The sequence below is a fragment of the Equus przewalskii genome, chromosome 3 (assembly GCF_037783145.1).
Source record: "Equus przewalskii isolate Varuska chromosome 3, EquPr2, whole genome shotgun sequence".
Classification (NCBI taxonomy): domain Eukaryota; kingdom Metazoa; phylum Chordata; class Mammalia; order Perissodactyla; family Equidae; genus Equus; species Equus przewalskii.
In genome coordinates this window covers 35,365,234-35,392,572 of record NC_091833.1, presented here as the reverse complement: position 1 = coordinate 35,392,572, position 27,339 = coordinate 35,365,234, and the positions used below count along the sequence as shown (strand labels likewise).

The 27,339-nt window shown below is 55.8% G+C and overlaps 1 long non-coding RNA gene across 2 annotated transcripts in view; it reads left to right on the top strand.

Annotated features, from left to right (window-relative positions):
* Positions 1–20,892, top strand: part of LOC139082266 (uncharacterized) — a 36,434-nt gene extending 15,542 nt beyond the window's left edge. The window contains exons 2-3 of one of the 2 annotated variants that reach the window (XR_011538085.1): positions 9,148–9,310; positions 20,111–20,892. This is a non-coding gene — a long non-coding RNA (uncharacterized lncRNA). The remainder of the gene's footprint in view (positions 1–9,147; positions 9,311–20,110) is intronic. The other variant, XR_011538084.1, reaches the window with a different exon arrangement.
* The last annotated feature ends 6,447 nt before the right edge of the window (positions 20,893–27,339 follow it).

Here is a 27,339-nt window from a genome sequence, read left to right as displayed (position 1 = left end):
GTGGCTCCCCATTGCCACCTGAACAAGCCTCGCTGGGCACCTGCCCTCAGCACACCTCATGACCAGCCCAACTGAGCACCAACACCTCCCCACTCTGCTCACGGGGCCCTGCACCTGCAACGCTCCTGCCTCCCACCCCTGCCTGACAGAATCCCCAGAACGAGCAGAACTGCTGCTTCCACGAAGCCCGCCCTGCCCCCCAGCAGAGTATTCCTCTCTTCTGATCTCTCTAGGATGATGTGCTGATGGCCCCGAGGCGTTGGGCACGGTTGTGCACAGCGGGGGTGCAGGGACACCACAGGGCCAGGGCCAGGCACCCAGCTGTGTGTGCGTCCATCCTACGCCAAGGGCAGCAGCGTCCTCCTCGGGCTCCTGTGGTATCCAGGGCCGAGCTCGAACACTGACCAGCTGGACGTCCTGCCAGGTTCCCACCCCCTCCATGGGGGAGGGGCATTCTCCACCTGCCCACACGCGTCTGTGCCTTTAAGAGGACAAGTCTCACCCTCGGCCCCCTTCCTCCCTGTTTTTCATGCCAGTCTCTCCCCCTGGATAGGTTCTGACAATTACCACTTCGCTGGCAGCTGGGGTGTGCTGCGTGTGTGTGTGCGTGTGTGCGTGTCTATCTGTGCACATGAGGTGACTGGAGCCCAGCTTTCCCCCATTGCTGAAATTTACATTGAACCACAAATTAATTTCATAATTTTTTCCTCTCTAATTATGCCAACATCTGCTGCAAAGCCAAGCTGTGCACATGCATTTTAATATTCTCCCCTCTCTCTCCTCCTCACAGCATCGCTGTCTGTCTCTGCGCTGAACTTTTCAATAATTATCGCCAAGAGAAGATCTTGACTTCCATTTCTCTTGCCTTTCAAGAGCGGGGGGAGGAGGGGGAGATAAGGAGGGGCAGAGAGAGAGAGAAGGAGGGAAAGAGGAAGAATGAGAGAGAGAGAGTGAGGGGGATAAGGGGGAGAGAGAAAAGATAAAGAGAGAATGAGGGCGGGGAGGGGTGAGGGGAGGGAGAAAGATCTCAAGTTAACAAACAGGACTGCGCATCCGCATCCGTGTCTCTAGGAGGCCGTGCGGGGTGGGGGTGGAGGGGCCGCTGACGGTGATTTCTTTGTTGCTGAGGAGGAGAGGGTGGGTCTGAAGGGAGAGAGAGAGGAAAGAACAAAAGGAGAGGGAGGAAGAGAAGGAAAAGGGGAGAACAAGGAACCGCGGGCGCAGCAGGGAAGTTGGGAGGGGAGGGCCAGGCCCGGCCCGGAGGGCATGAGTTTGCGGGTACACCCAGCACCCCAAGACCGCAGCCACCCCAGGGCCGGGGACAAAGTTGTTTTCCACTTCCTGCAAGCACAGGGCCATAGGAGGTTATGGGGACCCACCCATTGTCACCCACTTTCCTAAGAGGGCCGGCCACCCACAGGCGCAGTGGCTTGACCCCAGCGATGCTGTCTCGGGTTCCCAGGCACCTTCAATGAGGATGTTCTGTGGGCTCTCTGACGGGAGGGCTGGCCTGGCATGTGTATGTGGGCGCCACACCTGACAGGGAAGGTGCTTCCAGGTGTGCACGACCACCCGTCTGCCACACTTTCCTCCCCGCATGCCCACACCCACCCAGTCGCCACCGCCCACTCAGGAGTGTGGGTGCACCAGCCCTCCACCAAGACTGAGGGGCTGGGCGGCTCCCCAAACGATTCCCCTCCACCTCAACTCAGTGTGTGTGTGTGCACACGTGTGTCTTCATGTGTGCAATATACATGTATGCATTTCATGCACACCTGTGTGAGTGTGTGCACACATGTGTGTGGAAGTGTGCGCACCCGTGTGTATGTGTAGAAGTGTGTGGGAATGTTGTGCATGTGTGAGTGTGCAAAAGGCACATGAGTGTATGTATTCACATGTGCACACATGTGTGCCTGTGCGAGACTGTGTGCATGAATGTGTGTGCACATGCATATACACACAGTATGTGATGGTTTGTGTGCATGTGCACATGTGTGCACACATGTGACAGTATGTGCATGTGTGTGTTCATATGCATGTGGGTGTGAGTGTGTGTGTATGAGTGTGTGACAGTGTTTGTGTGTGTGCATGTGCGAGCCTATATATGGAGTCTGGGCCCGCATATTCATCTCGGCTCAGCCCTGCAGCATGTGGATGGACACCCAGAGAGAGCACGTGTGGCAGAGTGCTGGACAGGAGGCAGGAGGCAGGGTTCTGGCCCCAGTTTGGTCAGCTGTACTGGGTGACCCTGGGCAAGACGCTGGCCGTGTGTGAGCCTCCGTCCCTCCAGGTGTCCAGTGAGAGTAAGCAGCCGTCCGTCCGCACCGACCACCTGCACACAGCAGGTGCTGTATGACGCATGTTGAATGAAAAGCTGTGAAGCCCTCCTCTCCTCTGTGCCCTTGGGTCTGGGTCTCAGTGCAGGGACAGCAAGCTGGCACTCAGTGAGTGGATCTGGTCCCCCGTCCACCTCCTTGTCCCCCTGGAGCCCGTCCTCTCCTCTCCACCCCTACGACTCCTCGCTGGAAGAGCTCCCAGCACTCCCCCTCCTTCCTAGATCCTCTCTCCTCCAGCCCACGGCGGCCGCAGTGGGAAACGTGCCCCTCCACCCTGATTTAAAGCTCCCCATGGCTCCTCGCTGCCATCAGGACCAGGTCCACCCTCCTCATGCTGGCACACGAGGCAGCACCATGCCCCAGTCCTCGGTGAGCCCACGTGCACACCCCAGATGCCACCCTCTCAGGGCCTCTTCCTGGCCCGTCCACATGCTCTTCCCTCTCCTTTCCCTTGATGATTACACAGTTCAGCTCTGGCCTCCTTCTTCCAGAAAGCCCTCCTTGTCCGCCCCAGGCTGGCTGAGGCCCCTCCATGCTCACCCCGCAGGGCCCCTGGGAGGACATCACTTATTTATTCCCCTGTTTCTCCCACCTCACCCCAATCTCAGAGCATTTGGAGGGCAAAGTGTTTTATCTCTAGCCCGAGTGTCGCATACGGCTGCTGTTCGGTGATATTTTGTTAAATGATGAACAAATGAATGGTGTAACTGTGCTACTCAACTTCCCCGGGTCCCTCTCCTCGTATAGAAAGTGAGGGGCTGGCTCTCCTGTAGCCAAGGATTCTCACCCCCACGCTCCTCCGCGTCCACTGCAACCTGACTGAGAGGTCAGCAGTGGAGGGAGAGGAATGCCCTCTGCCTTAGCAATGATCCAAATAAACACACATTTCTTGAAGCTACGATGCGCCAGACCCTGTGAAGGGTTTTACAGTGGCTCACTGTCCAGAAGAGGATGCACAGACAGCCAGCTACGACGCCCGTGAGAATGAGATACAGCTCATTGTGGGGACTGCTCCCCCGTAGAGGGAACAGGGGAAAAGTTACAGAGGACGTAGCATCCAAATGGAGTCTGGAGGAGTGAGGGCTTTCATGGGACTTGGGACAACCTCGGGAAGGGCATTACAAACGGAAGACAGTAGGTTGCAAAAGAAGAGAGCCAGCTTCTTCTCTGGCCATGATAAAAATAATGGGCACCAGATGTACCCTCCTGCTATAAACAACCATGGAACTGGACAGAATATGTGTGACAACTGTTTTCAGACATTGGACAGCAGACAGTTCCACATTCCCCCCAGCTTCCTGCCTCCCCAAACCAGCACAGGGAACCTGAGCCCCAGTGCAGTGCAGTGATCTCAAGAGGTAGAGGAAACACAGGTTGAAGCTGGGGCTGCTGAAGCGTTGGCAATTTGCAGAGTACCGAGGGGGAGGCCCGGAAACCTGCACAGGCGTTCCCTGAGTCTCCCACTAGCCAGCTGCGCGTGGGCGGGGCACGGCTCCACAAGACCTGGCAGAGAACCGCTAAGGGCTGGGAGTTGACTTGAGAGTCTGGAGTTGATACAGAGCCGGGAGACACTGCGCAGTCCAAACAGCTGCAGTGCAGAGCCCACAGCAAACATCCCAGGACAGCGCGTCTCAGGAGCAGGGCTATGCGGCCCTCGGGCAAGGACGGCCTGAGAGCCCGCCCAGCAAAGCCCGGGCCCAGCTCCAACGGGCCGAGCCACGCTGCCAGGAAACTGACCATCTGCCAGAGCAAAAAGGAGCCCCCCTTACAGAAGACGGCATGATCCGGACCCACAGCCAGGCAGGACGCACAGTGTCCAGCACACAATAAAAAACTCCTGGATGTGCAAACAAGCAGGAAAACTTAACCTGGAAAGAAAAAAGAAAACCCGGTCAATAGACAGACCCAGAGATGACGCAGATGTTGGAATCATGAAAGAAAGATTTAAAACAAAAGAAAGACACGAATGAGGAGAGGGGGGCTCTCTAAAGAATGGGAACCATAGGGGGTGAATCTAATGGAAAATGTAGAATTGAAAAACGCAAAATCCGAAATGGAAAATCCACTGGATGAGTCTATAGCAGGTTGGAAATCAGAAGAAATGATTCGTGAACTTGAAGAATGGTGCATAAAAATCCAATTAAACAAAGACAGAGAAAAAGCCTCTAAAAAAGAACAAAGGCCTCACTCAGTGACCTGCAGGCAACATCAGACAATCTAATTATATCTAATTTAATTCCCAGAAGGAGAGGAAAGACGGTGGGGCAGAAAAAGGCATTTGAAGAAATAGTAACTGAAAATTTCCCAAATTTGATGAAAAATATCAACTCACAAATTAACAGAACCCAAGCATCATAGACATTTAAAAAAACCCTAAGAATATACTGATACCAAAGGTAAAGAGACCACCTTAAAAGCAGCCAGAGGAAAACAGACACATCACAAGGAACGAGGATGAGAAACACCGTTGCCAGGAGACAATTGAACGACATCTTTAAAGGGTTAAAACAGAGCTGTGAACCTAAAATTCTACATCCTGCAAAAAATAGTCCTTCAAAAATGAAGGTGAATTAGAGATATTTTCAAGTCATCAGGAAAGCATAGCAATCATAAATGAGCACACACTTAATAAAAGCTTCAAAGATATGAAGCAAAAACTAGCAGATTAAAGGGAGATAAATCTACTATCATAGTTGGAGATTTTAACACTCCTCTCTCGGTAATTGGCTGAATATGTAGAGGGGAAGCCAGCAAGGCTGTGAAGACGTGCACCACCATAAACCAGCATGACGCTCCACCCAACGGGAGCAGAAGACACACATTTTTTTTCAAATGCATATGGACTATTCACCATAAAACGTCTCAATAAATATGAAAGGATTAAAATCATACAAAATATACCTCTAACCATAGACAGTTAGAAAGAAATTACATTAACGTACCTGTAAAATTCCCTCAAATATTTGGAAATTAAACAAAAGACTTCTAAATAAACTGTGAGTAAAGCAAATCCCAAAGGAAATTCAAAAATGTTTTAAACTAAATAATAATGAAAACATGACATATTAAAATTTGTGGACTATAGCCAATGGATTGTTTTAAGTGAAAATCATAGTTTTAAATGTTTGTGTTAGAAAAGACTAAAGGGTTTTAAATAAATGATCTAAGCTTCTGCCTTGAAAATCTAGAAAAAGAAGAGCAAATTAAGCTCAAAGTAGAAGGAAGGATGTAAGAAAGAGCAGAAATCAGTGAGACAGAAATTGAACCAGCAATAGAGAAAAATGTTAAAAAACCAAAAGTTAGTTCTTTAAAAAAAATAATAAAATTCATAAACTGCTGGCTATGTTACTCAAGGAAAAAAAGAGAGAGAGAAAACACAAATCACCAGTATCAGGAATGAAAGATAAGACATCACCACAGATCCCACAGATATTAAAAGGAGATAAGAAAATATTATAAGCAACTTTATGCTGATAAATTTGACAACTAGAGGAAATGGACAAACTCCTCGAAGGACACAAACTGCCAAAACTGACACAAGAAGAAATAGAAACTCTGAACAGATGTGTATCTGGTTTAAAAAATGAATTCATAATTAAAAACCTCCCCACAGAGAAGAAAGTGGAGGCTGTTTGGTTCCAGGACGGGCGAGGGGGAGTCCTGGGGTTCGGCTGAAGAACATGAGTGTGGGAAGGGCTGGTGCGCGTGGGCGTGACTGTGACGGGAACCATGGTGCCATCCGCCCCTGTGCAGAGCCTGCTGCCCAGCAGCCTTAGAATACAGATGAGGAGGAAGAGGCTCAGAGATCCCGTTTCTCGACAAGGTCACACAAGAGCTGGCAGAGCTGTCTCCTGGTGCCCACGGCAGGGAAGGTACTTGGAGACGCCCGGAGCTTCCTTCCCACGTCTCCTTTTCCTTCTCATCCTCAAGCCTTTGAGACAAAGGACAAAGGCCCCATGAACCGCAATCAACCTACACCATCAGAAGCCAAATCTTGCAGACATTCCCTCTTGCTCCTTGGACCTAGTGTCTTGTTAAGTCTTTCCTACCACGCGCCCAGGCGATCAGGGACATCATAATATCTTAGCAATACAGTAGAAATACAAATGCATACATACACACACATAGATATGGTAGCCATGAATTGATCCTTCAAGCCAAGACGCTCAGAAGGTGAAGGGTGCTAACAGTCACATGAGGACTACGGCAGGACCAGGACTGACCTGAAAAAACTAGGATGAGTGGCGGATCTGAGCGGGAGGAGCGAGAGCATCCTCGCTCTCCAGGCACGTCATGTAATACAATAGCCGCTCCAGCCTCGGTCTGCACCGCGCTTCACAACCGCCAGGAAGTGGTGGACGGCACTATCATTCCTGCACAGGCTGGTCGGCTGACCCTCTCCCAGGCCTTTCGCGGCCTTCCCCTGAAAGCTCCTTCTTCTCCTACAGAAAAAATTCTTCCTTTCCTGAAAAACCTGAACATACGAACAAATCTCTAGCTAACGAACCCCTTTTTGCCCCAGGTGCCAGGGAATGCAGAACAAAAGTGAGGGCTGCCTTGAAGTCTGGTGATCAGTGCAATCAACCCGCCACTTCTGTTCCCACAGCTCCACTGTTTTCCTGCGTTTCCCAAAACCCTTCTGGAAGCAGAATGGGTACAAGTTATAAATCACATTTTTTTTTATTGAGGTTATGATAGTTTACAACATTGTGAAATTTCAGTTGTACACTATTATTTGTCGGTCACCGCATAAGTGCTCCACTTCACGCTTTGTACCCACGCCCCACCCCCCTTCTCCTGGGTGACCATTAATCTGTTCTCTTTGTCCACGTGTTTGTTTATCTTCCACATATGAGTGGAGGCATACACTGTCTGTCTTTCTCCATCTGGCTTATTTCACTTAACATAATACCCTCAAGATCCATCCATGTTGTTGTGAATGGGACAATTTTGTCACTTTTTATGGCTGAATAGTAGTCCATTGTGTATATATGCCACATCTTCTTTATCCATTCATCAGTTGCTGGGCATCTGGGTTGCTTCCATGTCTTGGCTATTGTGAATAAAGCTGCAGTGAACACAGGGGTGCATAAATCTCTTTCAATTGCAGATTTCAAGTTCTTTGGATAGACACCCAGTAGTGGGATGGTTGGGTTGTATGGTAGTTCTATTTGTAATTTTTTGAGACATCTCTATACTGTTTTCCACAGTGGCTGCACCAGTTTGCCACCAGCAGTGTATGAGGGTTCCCTTTTCTCCACAACCTCGCCAACATTTGTTATTTTTTGTCTTGGTGATTATAGTCATTCCAACGGGTGTAAGGTGGTATCTTAGTGTAGTTTTGATTTGCATTTCCCTGATGATCAGTGATGATGAGCATCTTTTCATGTGTCTATTGGCTATCTGTATATCTTCTTTGGAGAAATGTCTGTTCATATCCCCTGCCCATTTTTTGATCCGGTTGTTTGATTTTTTGTTGTTGAGTTGTGTTCTTTATATATTATGGAGATTAATCCTTTGTGGGATATATGATTTGCAAATATTTTTTCCCAGTTGGTGGGTTGTGTTTTCATTTGCCTTGTAGAAGCTCTTTAGTCTGATGAAGTCCCACTTGTTTATTCTTTCTATTGTTTCCCTTGTCCGAGAAGAAATGGCATCTGAAAAGATCCTTTTAAGACCAATGTCAGAGAGTACTGCCTATATTTTCTTCTAGAAGTCTTATGGTTTCAGGTCTTACCTTCAAGTCTTTGATCCATTTTGAGTCTATTTTTGTGTAGGGTGTAAGATAATGGTCAATTTTCATTCTCTTGCATGTGGCTGTCCAGATTTCCCAACATCATTTATTGAAGAGACTTTCCTTTCTCCATTGTATGTTCTCAGCTCCTTTGTCGAAGATTAGCTGTCCATAGATGCGTGGTTTTATTTCTGGCCTTTCAATTCTGTTCCCTTGATCTGTGCACTTGTTTTTGTACCAGTACCATGCTGTTTTGATTACTGTAGCTTTGTAGTATGTTTTGAAGTCAGGGATTGTGATGCCTCCAGCTTTGTTCTTTTTTCTCAGGATTGCTTTGGCAATTCAGGATCCTTTGTTGCCCCATATGAATTTTAGGGTTCTTTGTTCTATTTCTGTGAAGAATGTCATTGGGATTCTGATTGGGATGGTGTTGAATCTGCAGATTGCTTTGGGTAGTATGGACATTTTAACTATGTTTATTCTTCCAATCTATGTGCATGGAATGTCTTTCCATCTCTTTATAGCGTCATCAGTTTCTTTCAGGAAAGTCTTGTAGTTTTCATTGTATAGGTCTTTCACTTCCTTGGTTAAATTTACTCCAAGGTATTTTATTCTTTTTGTTGCGATTGTGAATGGGATTGTGTTCTTGAGTTCTCCTTCTGTTAGTTTGTTATTAGTATATAGAAATGCCACCAATTTATGTAAGTTGATTTTGTACCCTGCAACTTTGCTGTAATTGTTGATTATTTCTCATAGTTTTCCAATGGATTCTTTAGGGTTTTCTGTATAAAATCATTTCATCTGCAAAAAGCAAGAGTTTCACTTCTTCATTGCCTATTTGGATTCCTTTTATTTCTTTTTCTTGCCTAATTGCTCTGGCCAAAATCTCCAATATCAGGTTGACTAAGAGGGGTGAGAGTGGGCACCCTTGTCTTGTTCCTGTTCTTATAGAGATGGCTTTCAGTTTTTCCCTGTTGAGTATGTTGGCTGTGAGTTTGTCATATTTGGCCTTGTTATATTGAGGTACTTTCCTTCTATCTCCATTTTATTGAGCGTTTTTAAATCACATTTTTAAAGGAACCATCTGTGTGCAGAGGCAGCCCTCACAATCTGCTCCCCAGTCCCGCCCAGCACTGAGACTCCTGGACAATGCCTCCCTGGGGTGTCCTCAAGGCCGGCCGCTCTCTCAGTCGCCTCGGTGTCTGCTTCCTGGAGGAGCGGCCCTCACCATGGAGAGCTGGTGAGTGTCTGGTGCCGTGACTGGGGCACTAGCTTAGGAGCCAGGTGACTCCCCCGAGAACAGCAGCCCTTCAGGGCTGGGACTTGGGGCCCTCCTGGTGCCACCTCTGCAGAGTGCAGGCTCCTCGAGCAGGCGGATCCTCAGCCCCCCAGGCTGTGAGCCCGTCCAGGCGATACTGCTCGCCCTGCAGCTCTTCCCGGTCCCCGCTCCAGGACCCGTCTGCTGGCACCTCCTGCAGACCCCCATACGGAAAGCCAAGACGTCGCCGAGGGACACCCCTCCCTTTCCTCCACACCAAGTCCAAAGCCCCTCCCTCCCCACTCCCGAAGCATGTTGTGTGTGCGCCCCATCTGCAACTCGCGTGCCGTTCTGCCTGGACCTGGTGAGCTGGGAACATGCCTGTGCCCTGGACGGCCACACTGAGACCTGCACACTGCACAGCCTTCAGGAGCTGGGCCTCCTCACCTGTGGAGTGGGGCGGCCCACAGCCCACCTCTGTCACAGCCACAGACACAGGCACCTGCAGACCGAGGCCCACCATCCCAGTGGGAGGGCAGGTGAGGACTGGAGGAGTCAGACCTGGACTGGCCAGTGACAGCCAGGACTGAGGGTGCTTGGGAGCTCCCGCCCCGCCTGCCTCCTCACACCCGCCTCTGCTGTTTGCTATTTTGTTATTGTTGTTAATTCCTCGCCAGGTGGAACCCGGCTCTGTGGGGCTTAATTAAGCTCAGCCAGCTGTTGCCGAACATGGGGAGTGCGATGCGTGGCAGAGCCAGCCTCGAGCGCTGGAGCAGGGTGGGCGAGGGGGCGGAGCGGGGCGGGCGCCACAGAGGCCCTGGGAGGCCAGGAGCCCCAGGCCCAGAAAGAATGGGGTCTGAGTTAGGGGGACAGGAAGCTGGGTTGGCAGGGGGACCTCTGGGCAGGTTCAGGATGTGGGTGGACCAAGCCCGCTGCCACCTCTGCCCCCATGGACACAGAGACCCCAGCTCCCGAGAACCAAGACCCCAGAGGACAAAAGATGTTGCGGGGGGTGTTCCTGTGCAGGGGGAAATCGTCAAGGGCCTGCGCTGAGGCTGTGCTGCCCAGACGCTGGACGGCAGCCCCCAGGGCGCATGAGGTGTGTTGTGTGTGTGCATGTGTGTGCTGTGTGTATGTGTGTGGTGTGTCTCCATATGTGGGATGTGTGTGTGGTGTGTATGGTGTGTCTCCACATATGGTGTGAGTGTGTGAGTGTGTGTGTATGGTGTGTCTCCATATGTGGTTATGTGGGGGGGGGGTGTGTGTGTGGGGTGTGTGTGGGGTGGTGTGGTGTGTGTGTGTGGTGTTTGTGAGTGTGGCGTGTGTGTGTGTGTCTGGTGTGTGTGGTGTGTGTGGTGTCTACACGCCCAGCCTCAGGGTGGGATTGGACGGGTCGGCATTTCCCAGTGTCATTTCACAGAACAGGACTCACGACTTCCACACGACGTTCACAGACATTCCACAGAACCACGGTCAGGTGAGCGTGCACAGCCCTCGTCCAGCAAAGCTGAGCTGGCTTGTTTGCTGCAGGCTTTCTCTGAGCCACTCACGCGTGCTCTGAGCTCTGTGTGTGACCACGCGCACCGAGGAACCCTTATTTGAGGGGTCCCAGTTACGCGCACACACACTGGGAAGTGCTGGGTGCTGTGAACAGTGAGCGTCAGGCTGCTGCTGGGTGTGGGCCTGGCGGGGCAGGAGGAGGGTCCACCCGTGTCGCACCTCCTCCCCTTGTCCCCACAAACTGAACAGTCCCCTCAAATAGATAACGAACTCCTACAGATCAGTCAGAATAATAGGCATAGATTTGAGCAAACCTCCACAAAAGGAGCCCTCCACATGGCCAGTGAACATATGAGAGTCGTTCAGGCTTTGCTGTGACACCACTGCTCGCCCCCAAAGTGGCTACAATTAAAGAGACCAACAGACGGAGTGTTGGTGAGGACGTGGAGCACCAGAAGCTCTTGCACGCAGGCAGTGGGTCTTCGAACTGCTCACCGGGCCCTGAGGAGCCGCTGGCACTTCCTATGAACGTTGGGCACAAGCGAACCCTGTGCACGGTCTTCACCTCTCTCCTGCCCCCCGTCAGTCCGTTCAGGCAGCTCTGCTCGGAATACCCAGACGGGGGCTTGCACTGCAACCAGGGATTTCTCCAAGTCCTGGAGGCTGGAGGCCGCAGTCAAGGCACCGGCAGACTCGGCGCCTGGTGAGGACACTCTTCCTGGTCCGTAGATGGCATCTTCTCGCTGTGTCCTCACATGGCAGAAGGGGACAGGGAAAGGAGGCTAATCCTATTCATGACGGCTCCACCTGCGTGACCCAAGCCCCGCTCCTAACAGCATCACATGGAGGGCTAGGTCTCAACAGGTGGGGGACACGACAGTCCGTCTATGGCACCCACCTAGTAGGACATTGGGTCCCTCTGCCTTCTCTGCCCCGCAGTCCCAATTTACCTCCGCCCCTGCCTGGGCCGCAGGCCTCTGATAAAAGTTTGCCAAAGCAGGTAGAGTAGCGGCTCCTCCTTCCTAAACGTGCATTATCTCGGCCGTTGGAACGAAGCACCAGGAAATGAACTGAGGTCTCAGTCTGCGCTGGGAGGAAGAGGGAGAATGGAGATAGTCGTGTCTTCCTTCCGATGAACTCTGTGGTTTTCTGAGCACTTTTGCCAACAGAACTTCACTGGCTCTCACCGCACCTTAGCGAGGTGAGCAGGACCTTCATTCCCTGCCCAGCTCACACTGCTGACAACAGGTGAGACCAAGGGAGGAGCAGGCCACCCCGGGTGCATGTGGCTGCGCGTACCGAGCTTAAACGGGAGGGGATGTCACGTCCCCAGTGGAGGTCCAGAAACAGGCAGGTTCAACCGCTTCACGACGTCATCAAAGACCCGCATTCTTTTCACATCTCTGCCCTGCCAGGGTCTCCTGTGGGTCTGTGGTCAGAGGCACTGATGGCTTTGGGTCGGCCCATCTGTCCAAGGATGCCCGGTTAGCAAGCAGCCCTGGTAGAGAGAATGCCGAGGGCAGAGCTGTCTGTTTTCTGGGGTGAAGTTCGGGCAAGTCTGCTTGCAACTCATCATAAGATTCGGAATCCTGCCTCAAACGCCTGCAGGCACGGCCTCCACCTGGACCAGCCACGGGCCTTGGGGGAAGAGGGAAGCCCACACACCGGGAAGCTCGAGCTTTTGGCCAGGCCAGGAGTAACGCCATTCTTTGCCTCTGGTCCAGGAGCCTCGTGTCTTCCGCCAGCATCTTCAAAACCGGGGCAGGCCAACTCACTAGCCTCAGACTCCTCGCCTGGCTGGTGCAAGACGGCTCAGTGACACAGGCACCACCCCAGACAGGGTAACTAACAGGGGAAGGTGGTCAGTCCTGGGGGCCTCCCTTACAAGCCAGAATAATGTTTCCTGGAAGTCTCCCTCGTGTTGGGCCACGTGCCCAGCTGATAGGTAAGTGGGGGAAGGACTGGGTGGGCAGACGCCAGCGTGCACCGTCCACCACAGGAGGGCTGGCGAAGCCACGGACCAGGGCAGCAGCTCACAGCCAGTCCTCATCCAGAAAGCTAATGTGAACCGAGCACTTTCTGTGCATCTCGCTCCCAAAACACAGCCCTCGCTCTGGATGAAGCTAGAAGCAGCTCACGGAAGGGGACCAAGCTGGCCAGTGGCAGCACTGGGGCCGAACCAGAGGTCAGCCATCCTCTACACCGTGTTCCTGCTTTGAGGTGACGAAAGGCCACAGTGTCTTAAACCAGGGGGCTGCCATCACCCTGGGGACAGGAAAGGCCTGGCTGGCAGGCGCTAGCACTGCAGGGCCCCGTGTGTTCAGACGTGGAGGCCTCACATGGCGCTCCGGGGAAGAAGGCCTGGCAGTGTGTGTCAGCCACGATTCACGCCTCCTGCCTGCCACGGAGGCTCCAGCTGGGGGCCTGGCAACTCAGCCTGACCTCCACTCCCTGCCATCGTCTTTCCAGCTGTCATCACCTGTGGCCCCAGGGTCTTCTTGGGGACCAGATAAGCAGGCCACAGCCCTCCCCAGTGGCCCCCTCACCGGGACATCCCCTGCACCACCCTGGGTGTCCTTGTCAGCTGGGAGAAGACAGCTGCCCTGGCACTGGGACAGGCTCTGGACCCCCAGCCCGTCCCAGAGCCCACTGAGCTCCCTATCTACCAACAGCCCATAGAGGAAGGAGCAGAACGGGGAGGGGGACGTGACGCTCACATGGCCCAGACCAGGAGATGCCCGTCCATCTGGGTGCCCACCTGGAACCTGGTGGTGGCCTCACCTGCAGATACACCTGGGGAGGCGGGCTCTGACCTATCAGTCAATGGCCACCTGCCCCACTGCCGGTTGGTGTAAACGCCTCCCACAACATGGGATGATTGACATGCTCTGGGTCCAGTGAGCATCAGATTCGTTCCCAGAGTCACTGTGCCTGTGCGGGAGCTGCCTTCACAGCCAGACTGTGGTGGGTGGAGAAGGGAGGCCCAGGGCAGGTGGCCATGCGGCCGGTGTGCCTGCCTCAGGGATGGGCTACCCTGTCTAGCATGACACTCCCATTAGGGCGAGCTGCTTTGGGGTGGAGGAAGGCAGGATGCAGGTGTCTGCAAGAGTAGTTAATGGGAACACAGCAGCCCTGCTCCTGGAGCAGGTTGTCAGGTCAGGAGGGGGGCCGGCGAATGCCACCCCCAGCCCGTTCTGACCCAGAGACGCCGTGGCCATCTGGAGACCTGGGGCCCAGCCCCATGTGTTAGCCCCTGCAGAGTGGTGGGCAGGCCTGGGCAGCCTTCCACACTGGCTCCTGGTGAAGTCCCATGGAGGCTGGCTTGCCCTCCGTGTCCTGGCCTTCTACTGGACACAAGGTGGCAAGCCCCAGAAGCCTGCTGAACACAGTGACGTGCCCGCCCACCTGCTGCTCTGGCCTCCCACCTCCTTCCATCCTCAAAGGCCAGAGCCTCAGAAGCCTCTGGAAGAACGGGGGCTCTGTGCACTCGGGGCCGCACAGGTGGGCCCGCATGCCCGCCTGCCCTCTGCAGTCTCTCCTCCCTAGTGCAAGCCTTTTAAATCGTGTCCTGTACCCTCCTCTCAAAATGCTACGGGCCTCCTCATTGGCCTGAAGGAAAGTCCGGTCCCCACCAGGGCCCGCACATCCGTGCCTGCCTGCGGTGGGCGTCTCTGCTTCCACCAGTGTGGACTCTGCCCTCCCGCCTGCGATGGGCCAGCGAGACACGGCCAGCTTTCGGGGAACTCGGAGGGGAAGCAACTGTGTCCCCTCCTGTGTGTGGCTCTCCCTCCATCCCTCCCCAGTGGCCATTTAGAAGGTTCTGGCTTCCAGATGGCACAGCTACCCTTCCCCCGGGAGCCCTCCCCCGTCAGCCCCGTCCCTCCTCTGGTCTCTTCTAGGAGAGGAAACAGAACCCATCTAGGTCTTCGTGGTAAAGACGTGCTGCGTTGACCAAGCCCGGTCCTCACCCTCGGGCAGGCAGGAAGGACCGGTTTCAATACCTTGTCACCACTGGGGGCTCGGCCGAGCTCTGGATGTGGGATGGGGTGGGAAGCATGCAGGCAGCATCCGGGCCTGGCCCCTAAAGCCTTGCACTGGAGACACTCATGTTTTGTGGGTTTGCTCAATGTCAGGGCCTGTCCACCTTCTGTGCAAGCAGTTGGTGGGATCGCGTCCTCACCCGGGAGCTGAGCAGGGAGCCCAGAATCGACGTTGCTTTTCAGCCTGTGGAGGGAATGCAGGTGGAGGCTGAGAGAGCAGACAGAGAACACTGGCCCGTCCGCCCCGCGCTGCTCCATAGCCACACACAGCCACACACGCCCTCCTGCTCAGACTCCAGCTTCCAAACGTCAGCGGCCAGCACGCTCCCAGGAACACGGAGCAGGCTTCCCGTGAGCCAGTGAGAAGAGGCGCCCTCTCCCCACAGCGAGACTGCAGCCGTGCTCTGCTGAACGGACGGGTGAAGAGACGACATCTAACGAGTTTGAAATCCACATGCCCTTCGATCCCCCGGCCCCACTTTCAGGAGTTCAGGGTGTGCTGCCCAGTGGCGCCCGGCATCATCTGTGGTGGCGGAGGGCTGAGAACCCCGATGCCCATCACTGAGGACGGGCTGTGGCTCAAACATGACAAATGCTGGGTGTCCGAGAGAACTGCAGAAACAGGACCTGGCCTGACAGAATCCAGCGTGTCACACAGGGGCCGTGCGGTTCTCAGTGCTGGCTGGGGGTTGAAGTACCCAGATGTTAACAACACAGAGTAACCCCTGCCCCAAACGTCTCCGGGTGGGCCCAGCATCTCCGGGGGTGGGAGGGGGGCTGGGCTTCTTGCCCTGGGGGTGAAGACGCTCACTGTCATCGAGCTGCCACCTTCAGGTAGGGCCAGGAGGTGGGGTGCCAGGCACGCTCGAGGGAGGGCGAGGAGCTCACACATGAGGTATCACGTGATCACACTTGCACATTCACACTTGGTATTGCATGATTGCACATGCACACTCAGTATCACGTGATCACACTCACACATTCACACTCGGTATGACATATACTCACACACTCATACTTGGTATCACGTGATCACACATGCTTGCAAACTCACACTCGGTATCATGTGATCACACACACTCAGTATCACATGATCACACACTCGCACACTCACACTCAGTATCAAGTGGTCATACTTGCACACTCACATTTGGTATCAAGCGGTCACACACACATACACTTGCATACTTGGGCATCATGTGAGCACACACATACTCACACTCGGTATCAAGTGGTCACACACGTACACTTGCACACTCAGGTGTCACGTGATTGCACACCTGCACACACACATTCACACTACACAGTCACACAGACACTTGCGTGTGCGTGGCTGTCCCTGGAAGGGTGCAAGGACCCAAGGCTTGGGGGTCGGGAGCAGAGGGGCCGTGTTGGTGGCTGCCTGCCTGCTGGTCGCTGGCTTTTGTTGCTGTGTGGTGGTGGTGGTGGTGTAGCACTTATTCTCCCTCCAAGAAAGGGATTTCTGCTCAGTGGTGACCTCGGAGCATCACTTAGGGGCAGACAGGCCCCCTCAGTCACCTCCTCTGTGGGGTTTCCACCTCAGCCTCCAGGGTGAGATGCCACTCCCGGGTAGAGGGTGCAGATGACCCTGGCCAGAGCCGTCCCACCACGGCCTGCCTGCCGATGGTCCTGAGCAAGCCAGTGCTGGACGCGCCTGCTCTGGGCTAGACCCTGGGGAGACAGCCTTGGGAACTCTCAGCCCGGATTCAGGCCCCTGATAGCAAACAGCTGTGGTCCCACCTGACAGTGGAAGCTTTGGGGAGGAACACGTCCCGGATTCCCGAGAAAGCCCGTCCCAGCAGGCTCGTTCCCTGGTGAGGACTCAGATGCAGAAGCACCCTGGCCTTCCTCACCCTGGGCCGCAGGCTGGCCGCTGCCTGAGGTCCCTCCCCAGCATGCAGCTCCAGAGCCTCAGGCTCCCGGTGCAGCCGCAGGCCCAGCCTTCCTCTCTGGGTGGCAGTTGATCCTCTCTGGAGGGAGGGCGCTGGACTGCTGCCAGCCACCAGCCTCGCCTGAGCTTCCCAAGATCACCAGCCAGGATGAGGGGGGCCAGTGAATCTGCATTTAATAAGCACCCAGGTGACTCCCACGTGCGTGCAAGTGTGAAGATCACAAACTTGGGGGGTCTGGAGGCAGCGCTGAGTGAATGCATCTCAGCTTTCTTGGCATTTGGCTCGACTGCGAGAGAGCAGGACTCACCAGGCACCCAAAAGGGGAACGGGTGGGCATGGGGGAGCCCCAGGCAGCAGGAAAGGACGGGGCAGGTCCGAGGACAGCGAAGCCTGGGTCCCCACAGGTGTTGGGGAGTGCCCAGCCTCCTTCGTTCCACCTAAAGGTCCAGCCTGGTGAGCCCCGGGAAGGCTGCCAAGACAGGGAGGAGGCAGCCCGAACTTTCACTAGGAAAACAGGCAACAGCAGCCTGGAGTCCCCAGAATGTCCCCCACGGTTCGTTTTTAATTGGATTTAATTATTTTCCTTTTAATTGCATTTTTTGAAGCTCTCCCCAGCGGTTTCTTGGTCTGAGGATCTCTCCTCCCCTGTCTCCTCCCCGGGCTGGAGGCTTGGCTGGGGCGGAGATGGAGAGATGGAGCCCAGGTGCCGTGGGGTTGTGGTCCGGCCGAGGCTCTCTGTGGACCTGGGGAGGGCCCGCGGCCAGGGTTGTCGGGGTGAAAGTGGAGCTGCCCCCCGTCCCGCCCTGGGACGAGCAGTTCCTGGAGGCGTCCCTCACATGCCTCACAGCCTGGGTCCCACACACCCTTCCCCAGCTCTCCCACCCTCACTGCCCCACATCGGCCCCCACTGCTCCCCTGCCTGACTCCCCGCTATCTACCCCCATCACTGCCCCCTTGCCCAGAAGCCTTCCCCCTCCCTGTCACCCTTGGAATCACGTCCAGAGCCCTCTGCATGGCCTCCTCTCCCTCCCCAAACCGCCTCTATCCTCTGCTCCCTCGAGCCCCCTGGCTCCCCCCTCCTCTGCGCCCCCGCAGGTGCCTGCCTCGCCCCCTCCCTGAAGCCTTGCACAGGCGTGCTCAGCAAACACAAGTGAGCCCTCAGCAGACACTGTCCTGCACTGGGCTATCCATCCTCCATGAAATGTGGCCACAAAGGACTTGTGGAATCTCCCACCCCAAGCCTGGGTGGGCCTCTGCCTCGCTTTGGCCAATAGGATACGGTGGAAGTGATGTTGTGCGAGTTTGGAGCCTGGGCGCCTTAGGGTGTGCGGCCTCCACTTGATCCTCATGGACCGCTATGCTGAGAACACCGTGGAAGGAGGCTGGTCTAGCTCTCAGGGGGACCTCAGGGGCCTCATGGACAGCCAGCAGCCCCTGCTGGCATTCAGTGAGGCTGTCTTGACCCATCCAGCCCAGCGACCTCTGACTGAGGCAGCAGCAGGTGTTACACCCGGGCAGAGACGGCCAACCCACAGAGTCACGAGAAGCGATCAGTTGCTGTGGTTTGAAGCCACTGAGCTCTGGGGCGTTTGTTACACAGCAAGAGTTAGCCGATGCACGACCACAGCACGCAGCACTGGACTTTCCGTACTCTGCTGGACTCCCTGCTCCCCCAGCAGTGCCAGCCTCCCTTCCTCCTGTCCTGAAAGAACCTCATGAGCACACATTCACGGAGGACACCTGACACCATGGTCTTCCTTCAGCGGTTCCCGTCACCCACCAGGGTGGAGGGCAAGCTGCCTGCCTAACTGGCCTCAGAGGCCGTGTGGGTCCCGCCCTGACCACCTCCTCCTGCACCCCAGCCCCCTTGCTCAGCAAGCTGAGCGGCCCCCCTTCTCCATTCGTGCTGAGCCAGGGGGCACCACCCTGGCCCTGCTTGTGCCAGTTCTGCCCATGGAATATTCTTCACCAACTTCCCCATCTGACACACTCATCCTCCAAGACCCACGTGAATCCTCACCTCCTCTGAGGAGACCTCCGGGGTCTCCAAACGCCCCTCATCCTGCAGCCTCACACGCCTGGCCGAGGAGCCTCTTCCAGGCAGTCGTTACCCTTCCTCGTGCCTGGCCAGACCTCCTCTGGCTCCCTTGACCGCAGCCCCCTAGCAGAGAGCTGTGGCTGGGCACCACCCCACGGAAAAGGGAGATCCAGAAGGAGTCGTTTAAATAACGAGATGGGATAAAAGGCACACAGTAGGGGTGTCAATGTCTCCTTCCTGCATCCCAGGGGATCACTTCTGCAGCCCCTAGGGTGGGTGCACCCCTGCCTGGAGCCCCACCTTAGCTTGGAAGCTTGAGGGTTCACACGGGGCACTGTTCATTGTTGTACTTCCCAAAGGCTGCGACATGCTAGACACGTGGTACAAACTCAGTGAATATCTGTGAGTAGGTGGATGGTGGATGGGTGGTAGATGGACGGATGGATGGGTGGATGGGTGAGTGTGTGAGTGGATTGATACTGTGTGTCCACGAAAACAAAGTAGAAGCTTGATGTCCCAGATTTGAGAACTCGCTACCCTGAAATGCTAGCCCGCAGCCTTGGACAGGCCAGGTTTAGCCTTCTGTGCTTCCTAAGACACGAAGGAGATGAGCTGAAACCATAGTTCTGGGAATGCTCCCCTCTCCCTGATGCAGGAAAAACAACTTAGTCCTAGGCCCTACTTGGGGTGTCAGGACACAGCTGACCTCTGGACACACCTCCGGGCCCAGCCCTTCCCCAGGGACAGCCTCTGAGTAGGCCCCTTCCCAGCCTTTCTGGGCCTCACTGCCACCCAGTGCTTCTGGCAACGGCTGAACCGCTTGAAGGAGTGAAGCCTGGGGGGTGGGGGTGGGGGCGGTAATTAAAGGGTCTGCTTAAGCTGCTTCTTCTTGGGGAAACAGTTGGCAAAGTTGAGGGCAAGGCCTTGGGTAGCAGTGGGGGTGACCTCAGGGGCCTGCATCTTGTCCTCCACCCAACCTGGGGGCAGGCTGAGCTGCGGGGAGGGTCAGGAACCTGCAGAGGATGGCAGCCCCTGATTTCCGTTCCTCCCTGGGTCTAACTCACTCTGGAATCCACTGTGATGTCTTGAAAAGAAGCTGAGTTAGGAGAAAGGACAGCAGTTTCTGGTCTCAGCCCTGCTGATAGCTTGTTCCAGAACATCAGACAAGACACTTTTATTCTCTGGACCTCAGTTCCCCGTAAAGTATCCACACCTGGCATCCATCACCCTACACTTCTCCCAGGACTGCGCCTATGCAGACATCACTAACTGACCCCAGTTCTCTCTGTAGGTGGCCTCAAACAGCCTCAGAACCTTTCCTGACACAGATTTCGGGCAGGCACGATGAACTGACTGGCCTGGAAGATGACTCTTGTTTGCCATCCTGAATTCCAAGGGCGCCGTCCGGCCAAGATGCTGAAGTGTAACGTCCTATTGACTCTGTCCATCGTCCTCACGACACTGTGGGTACATTGTGGGTTCCGGACTGCCTCTTCAACTCTGCATTTTCCTGACACACAGGAATGGGCCCCAGGAAATGCTGGTGGAGAGAAATGAATGACTAACTGTTTATAATTCTAAGTCCTTTCGCTTCTGAGCCTGGACAGGACAATGGCTGGGGTCCTAGGACCCACATCTGCTCCTGATGCAAGCAAAGTGTTGGATCCCATCAGGAGCTCCAGCCTCACACTCACGTTTTAGGAAACTCCCGGATGGAGCACGCAATGTGAGCCCCAGTTAACCACCACAGTGCATCTCCTTGGCCACATTTAGGCTCAGGGGTAGGCCCACAACACCGTCAGAGCAAATGAGATGCAACAAGGTTTCCCCACCCATTGGGAATTCTTGGAGGTGGCCCCTCGCTCGTTCCCCAGGGTGGACACTGGGAGGATTGTAGGGGTCAAGTTCAGCATCTTGCAACCACAAGAGGCCTGAGAATGGAACCAACATTAGGATCTTGGTGTTGGAGAAGTTAAAGAGAGAAACCAAGTCCTGGATTAACCTGTTCCTGAAGCTTGATCAATCCCATGGTCACCCCAGTATATGAGTCAATAAATTTGCTTTTTGGTTTAAGACCGTTTTGGGTGGATTTTCCATCCTTCACAAAAGAGGAAATCTGTTAGAGAGCCCAGCCCCCCTGCATCTAGGATGTGGGAAGGCTCAGTCCATTCTGAGTGCCCTGCCCCTTCTGCAGACAATGCAAGAGAAAGGACTGAACGCAGTTGGTGGCAGCGAGGGGTCAGCCACTGCCCGGCTCGTCGGCCCTCAGATCTGTCCTTATTGGACTCAGGAGGAGCGGGCAGAAGGCTGCAAACACAAACTGAGGAGCAGGAGGAGGCTGAGCTCCACTCACTGTGACGGGGCCATGGGCTGACACAGAGGCAGTGACCTCCCTCCCGTGGCCGAGGCTGTGGGCTCAGCAGGCACAGGGGACTCAGCGGGCATGGGGAGGCCAGGCCTGGTGTCGGCCCCACAAGGGCCACAGTTGACCACACAGGTTGGCGGTTCCTACCCTCAGGACCATTAGCCAAGACATCAAGGAAAATGTTCCAGCTGGGTGCTCACAGACAGGCAGAGGCCAGCTCTGACCCAAGAGGAGCTGACCTCAAACCACAAGTGGCCCTCCAGGCCTCGGCCCCCTGTCACCTCCCTCGCTGTGGTGGCTTTGTCCCGAGTCAGCCGGCCAGGCTGGCCTGCATTTCCCGGAATCCCTTCCCTGTGGGTTACAGACAGGGTAGGCTCCGAGGGAGGTCTCATGAGGACCTGGAGGGAAAGGGAGAGCCACCATGCGCCACCCCTGATCTGCAGAGTCACATGTGGTGTGCAGCCGGGCCTGCCACTGTGCCACCATCCCCTGACCCTCCTTCAGCAACTCTGATCCTGGGCAGGGCGTGTCCAGCTCCAAGGTGTGGCCCTGGCCTCTGCAGGACCACCCAGTCCCCAGGCACAAGCGTGAGATAGCCTGAGGCTGACCTCCAAGGGTCACGCTTGGGGTACAGCTGTCCCCCTCGCTCTTTCCAGCCACTCCCCATCCAGCATCAGACAACAGCCCTGCAGAAACTGTCTAACTAGATCCAAACTGCATGAGCGCAACTCACTGTAGTGAACCCACACATCCCTGCACTTCTATATGTCCACACATCCCTAACACACACAGGCACACATGCTTGGTGGGTCTGCTTCTCTGACTGAGTCTGGCGGTTCTCACACAGAGCTGCTCAGGGACCCCCAAGTGGAGCATGGGGGAGGAACAGTGGCAAATAACCGTATGAAAAATCTCCTCCTTAGATGCCATGATTGTTGAAAAATGATGTCAAAACAAAAGCCCCTTTCTCTCTGGTGATGTGTCTGTGAAGCGACTGCCTTTGTCTGATTCCCAGCTGTCTCTCTGTCTCTTTGTCTCTCTCTCTGCCACTGTCTCTCTTTCTCTCCCTCTCTCTTTCTGAGTCTCTCCCTTTCCTCTGCTCTCCCATCCTTTCTGACACCTCTTGTCTCTCACCTGGCTCAGACTGCCTGGGAAGAGGTTCGACCGGGACCGGGTGCCTGGGTCCCAGGGTGCGAGGAGCGACATGTCCCGAGAAGGTGGTTCAGCACCACGGACAGAGGATCAGTATGGCAGGATCTCTGCCCCAGGCGTTTCACATCGTGCAGGGCCCCTAGCCGGCACCCCTCGTGGTCCCCACCCAGGACTCCTTCATTCATCTGTCGGTTCCCTGGGCAAGCTCATCCAGGGCAGCGGGGCTGTGGCTGCAACGGCAACAGTTATGACGCCCCTTTGTGCTGCCTGCACCTCGTGTGTCATCTCATTTGATCCCCATAACGGTCTGTGAGGTAGGCACTATGGCGCTCGCCCTACAGCCAGGGAAGCTGAGATGCAGTGCAGGAAGTGGCTTTCCCAGGGTCCCTCAGCTGAAAAGAGGAGGAGGCGGGAGTCCAGCCAGCCGCACAGACCCGGTCCCTGCATCCTCCTTGCAAGGCTCAGACGTGGAAGGTGTGATGTTGGCCGATTCCAGATACCAGCTCGCCTGCCACCCTCACTTCATGCTTGGGATCACCCGCCTATCCATCAAGCCACAGCCCTGTAGAGGAAGCCCAATCACCATGGACCATCCCACCACCCAAAACCAGCCACAGCCTGGCCTGTGGTCTGTGGGGGGAGAGGCAGGCAGAGCAGCCGAGGCTCCCCAGGCCCCATCAGGTGCCCACTCTCAAGAGAGACCTTCCTGTTATAATTCTCATTTATTTATAATTCTCATTAATGATTATTAATGATGGCTGATATTTGCACAGGCTTTCCTGCTGCCGAGGAGCTCTCGTTCTGGGTGACTTGGCATTTGCTTACGAATGAAGCCAGATGCGGAAGCAGACCGGCCTTGAGGGAGAGGCGTCAACGGCACCGGCCGTCCACGACCCGCGGAGCAGCCAAGAGGACAGACGCTGGGAGACACCGGCCGCCACTGGCCTGAGGGCATCTGTCCTGACATGTCCCCTCTGACGCTTCCGGAAGAGTTGGGAGGCTCTTAACAACCAAAATATGTGCCTGGAGAATTGGGGGAATTAGGAATCTGACCCTTCCGTGCCCCTGTGCCTTCCAAAGCATTTCCTCTTTTGTTCTGTCCACTTTCCTTTGAATGTGCTCGCTGCTATCCGCTCAGCCACGAGGAAATGAGGCCTCGTCCCGTCTGCCCCAGGGACCAGGGGAGCAGGGAGGGCGGGGACGTGCTGCCTGAGGCCTGACAGTGGCAGTGCGCGTCTCCTGGTGCCGTGCCCGTGCCCCTCACAGCATCCCCGCTGGGAAGTCCCCAGTGTTGTGCCCATTTACAGACGAGGAGACGGAGGCTCCGGGAGGAGGGGTGCCCCCACCAGGGAGCGTTGAGCCAGCGTGCGCGCCCAGTCTGTCGACTCCACGGTCCAAGCCGACCTTGGGAGGGTTGAGGTCCCTGCACCTCAATCTCCACAGCTGTGGAGCAGGGGTGGTGAGAGTCCCCACCTCGCAGAGTCACTGTGAGGGTCCAGCCGCTGAACGTGTGCAAACAGGAGGAGAGTGCAGGTGGAGAGTGAGCAGTGCTGGTCGTCTTGACCCAAACATGTGTCCCCAAAACCAAAGTTTCCCAGCACTTACTTTTTCCACGTGCAACACATCCTGATGGTTTTTGAAAAGCTCTGCTGCCAACAGCGGGAGACCCCCGCCTGGAAGAAGGATGCCCGGGAGCAGTGCCTGGGGTGCGCCATCTGCCCCCCAGGGTCCCTTCTGCTCGGCCCAGGATGTGGTGTTTTGTTTTGGCAAAAGGGCGGTCCCTCCCTTTGGTCCACCTCACAGAGACCAAGTTACGATAAGGCTCGAGGAAGAGTCCAGGAAGGTGGAGCATGGGGAGAAGCGGCCCCAGGGAGCAGCGCGGACGGGCTTCAGCGAACAGACGCGCAGGCTCTTCTGGTGCGGTTGGTAGGACCACCTTGTCAGCTCATTCAACAGGCTTCACTGGGACTGCGGTTCAAGCGGCTTCACGATGTGGGGGCGCCAGTGTGCCCTCACGTCCCTCTGTCCCTGGACCTTTCAGTGCACAGCAGCCAGGTGTCCACCTGCCAGTCCCAGCATCCTTACCTGGCTGCTGGAGCCCACCTGTGAGCATGCTTCTGGGGAGCCCCAACCAAGACAGCTGAGCACGAGCTGTGCTGGAGGCCTGCAGGGAGCTGTGTGCATGGGAGGAGCTGGGCATGCTCTCACACTGCTCATGAGAAAAGTCCCCCAGAGTCATCCATGGCCCAAGGGCCCGTGTGCCTGGCGCACTGTCTGCTGCCTCTTCTCTCTCATACTCTCCGGCAGCCACCCCGACCACATCAGACTCCAACTCAGGGCCTTTGCACAAGCCAGTCCCTCTGCCTGGAGGTCCTTCCTTCCACTCTCTGTGTCTAACCCTGGTTCCCCGTCCACATCACCATCCCACTTTCCCCCACCCCAGCATCTAAACTGGGAGCCCCGTGCCCATTTTTCCCTTCACTCAATAAACGTGCATGGGGAACCTACAATGTGCCAGACCCTGTTCCAAGCTCTGGGGTCATATAAAATGGACACAAATTCCTGTTCCATGGTGCTTTTACACTGTGAATGGGGGTGGGGGATAGTAATGTGGTAAAGGAGGTGAGGAGGCAAAGGGGTGGTCAAGGAAGGCCTCTAGGAGGAGGTGGCAAAGACTTGAAGGCAGTGGGGTGGGTGCCAAATGGACCTCTGGAGGAAGATGAGTTGGAGAGGCAGCGCAGCAGGTGCGTTAAAAACAAGGGAGCACAGCAAAGGCCAGGAAGGGAGGCCTCGGGTGCCGGGGGCTTGTCACTGAGGAGGGGAGCTGCCAAGGGGTCTGAGCGGACCGTGTGGACGTCCTCCCCTCAGGGCGCTGCTCTGCCCCGGTCGCACCTCTTACTTTCCCTTTCCCATAATTGTACGTTTGTCTGTGTGGTTGTGTGTTTAGCCGTCGTCTCTGCCAGCGGGCGGACAGCTTGGAGGAAAGGCCACACCCCACACACAAAGGACTCGGAGGGCGAGGCTGCCGGCCCCGCCCGTGCCCACTCCCCTGTGCCAACGTCAAGCCGTTTCCTTCCTAAATCACTGCAGCCCCAGGGCCCGGCCGGGGCTGCCGCCCGCCGGCCTCCCCTCCCCGGGCAGGTGCGCCCCGGGCCTCCCCGTCAGGTGTCTGCACCTGCCCTCCCTCCTGGTCCTCCACCTGTGTCTGGAAACTTCCCTTCCAAGTGGAACTCAAGACACGGAGACGACAGCCAAGGAGGGGGCAGGAAGGGGCGACATGATGGAGTGTCACGCTCCTGACGGCTGAGCTCTCAACTCTGCATTTTCCACGGCGTTTAATGCCTGAAGCGGATTAATGAGGTCTGGGCGGCAGCAGCGGTGGTAGTCTATATTTATTCTATCTGGAGCGCCAGTTGGTCGGCCGTGCACACGCCGATGGCGGGGAGGGGTGGTGGGGAGGGGGCAGGCGGCTGCTGCCTTATCTCTTGGGCACAGGCGGCCCGGCCCTTATCAGGCCCCGGCTGTGCAGCTGCATCTTCAAGGGCCCGCACCCGCCTCCCGCTGCCTGCTTTGTAATCAGAAGAGAAGAAGTTGCTGCCTTGATATTTCCATTTTTATCTCCTTTATTTACTTCATTTTAATGTCTTTCAGGGGATATTTTCTTTGCAACAAGGCAAGGCTGCCGGTTGCTTCCATCTCTCCACCGCCGCTGCCCCGACCAGGCTGGGGGAAGAGGAGGGTGAGGACTGGGCGAGGGTCCCACTCCCCATGCTCCCTGCCCTCGGTCTCCTCCTTCCCCCCAACCCTGCACTACGCTGCTCTCTGTCTTTCTTGTCCCTCCTGCCCCCCGCCTGGGCCACCCCATCTTCTGCCTGCCACCCCTCCTGATTCGCCAGCTCCAGATGCAAGCCTCCAGCTCCCCTGTCCTCACCCCTCACCCACGTCTTGAATTCCCAGCCCAGCCCCGATGAGGGATCAATTACAAGGAGCCTTAACCCACAGCCCCTGAGGGACCCCCGGCGGAGAGGAGCCTGTCACAGTTGAAGAACAGGCCGGGTCCGAGCCTCCTTCCCCTTGCCGTCTCCACTGCTCTGGGGAGACACGGTTATCTCCCCTCCCAGACGAGGAAGCCGGGGTTCCCAGAGGTTATCAGTCTCTGCCACCTGGCTCCGTGCTGGCAACTCGTGACAGAGAGGAACTGCAGAGCGCCAGCTTCGGAGTGGCCGCCGCGTCCGGGGCAGGGTGCAGCCGGGCTCACCTCGCCTCTGCACCTCGTCCCTCCTGGGGAGGTGGAGGATCATGTCCCGTTAGGACAACCAACCAAGACAGCGCGCAACGGGCTCATCATAAGGGCCCAGGCCTCCGTGTCCTGGTCGAGTTCTAGCGTCATCACTGCCCCTGTGGTGGGTTGAACAGAGTCTCCTGAAAAGATACGTTCACATCCTGACCCCCCGGAACATGTAAATGTGGCCTGTTTGGAAAAAGGGTCTTTGCAGATGCGATTAAGTGGGGAATCTCAGGACGAGATCGTCCTGGATTTGGGTGGCCTTAAATCCACTGACTAAAGTCTTTATAAGAGAAGAGAAAGATTCAGACACAGCGGAGAGGCCATGTGAAGACAGAGGCAGAGGTGGAGGGACACGGCCTCAAGCCTGGGGTGCCTGGAGCCCCCAGAGCTGGGCGAGTCAGGAAGGACCCTCCCCTGGAGCCTCTGGAGGGAGCACAGCCCTGCGACCCCTGGATTCAGACCTCTGCCCAGAGGACTGGGAGAGAACACATTTCTGCTGTGTTAAACCCCCAGTCCGTGGTCCTGTGTCACAGCACCCCTGAGACACTCACACCATCCCCGCCTGGCTGGGAGCCCCTCATGGGCATGGATGCAGTGTCCCCATCCACCCCAAATCCACAGCAAGGAGCCAGGCCCCCAGCAAAGGCTCCCCGTGGAAGTTCCTTGAAGGAGCGAATTAACCCAAGGGCGGGAGTCAGGCCCAAGCCCCAAGAAG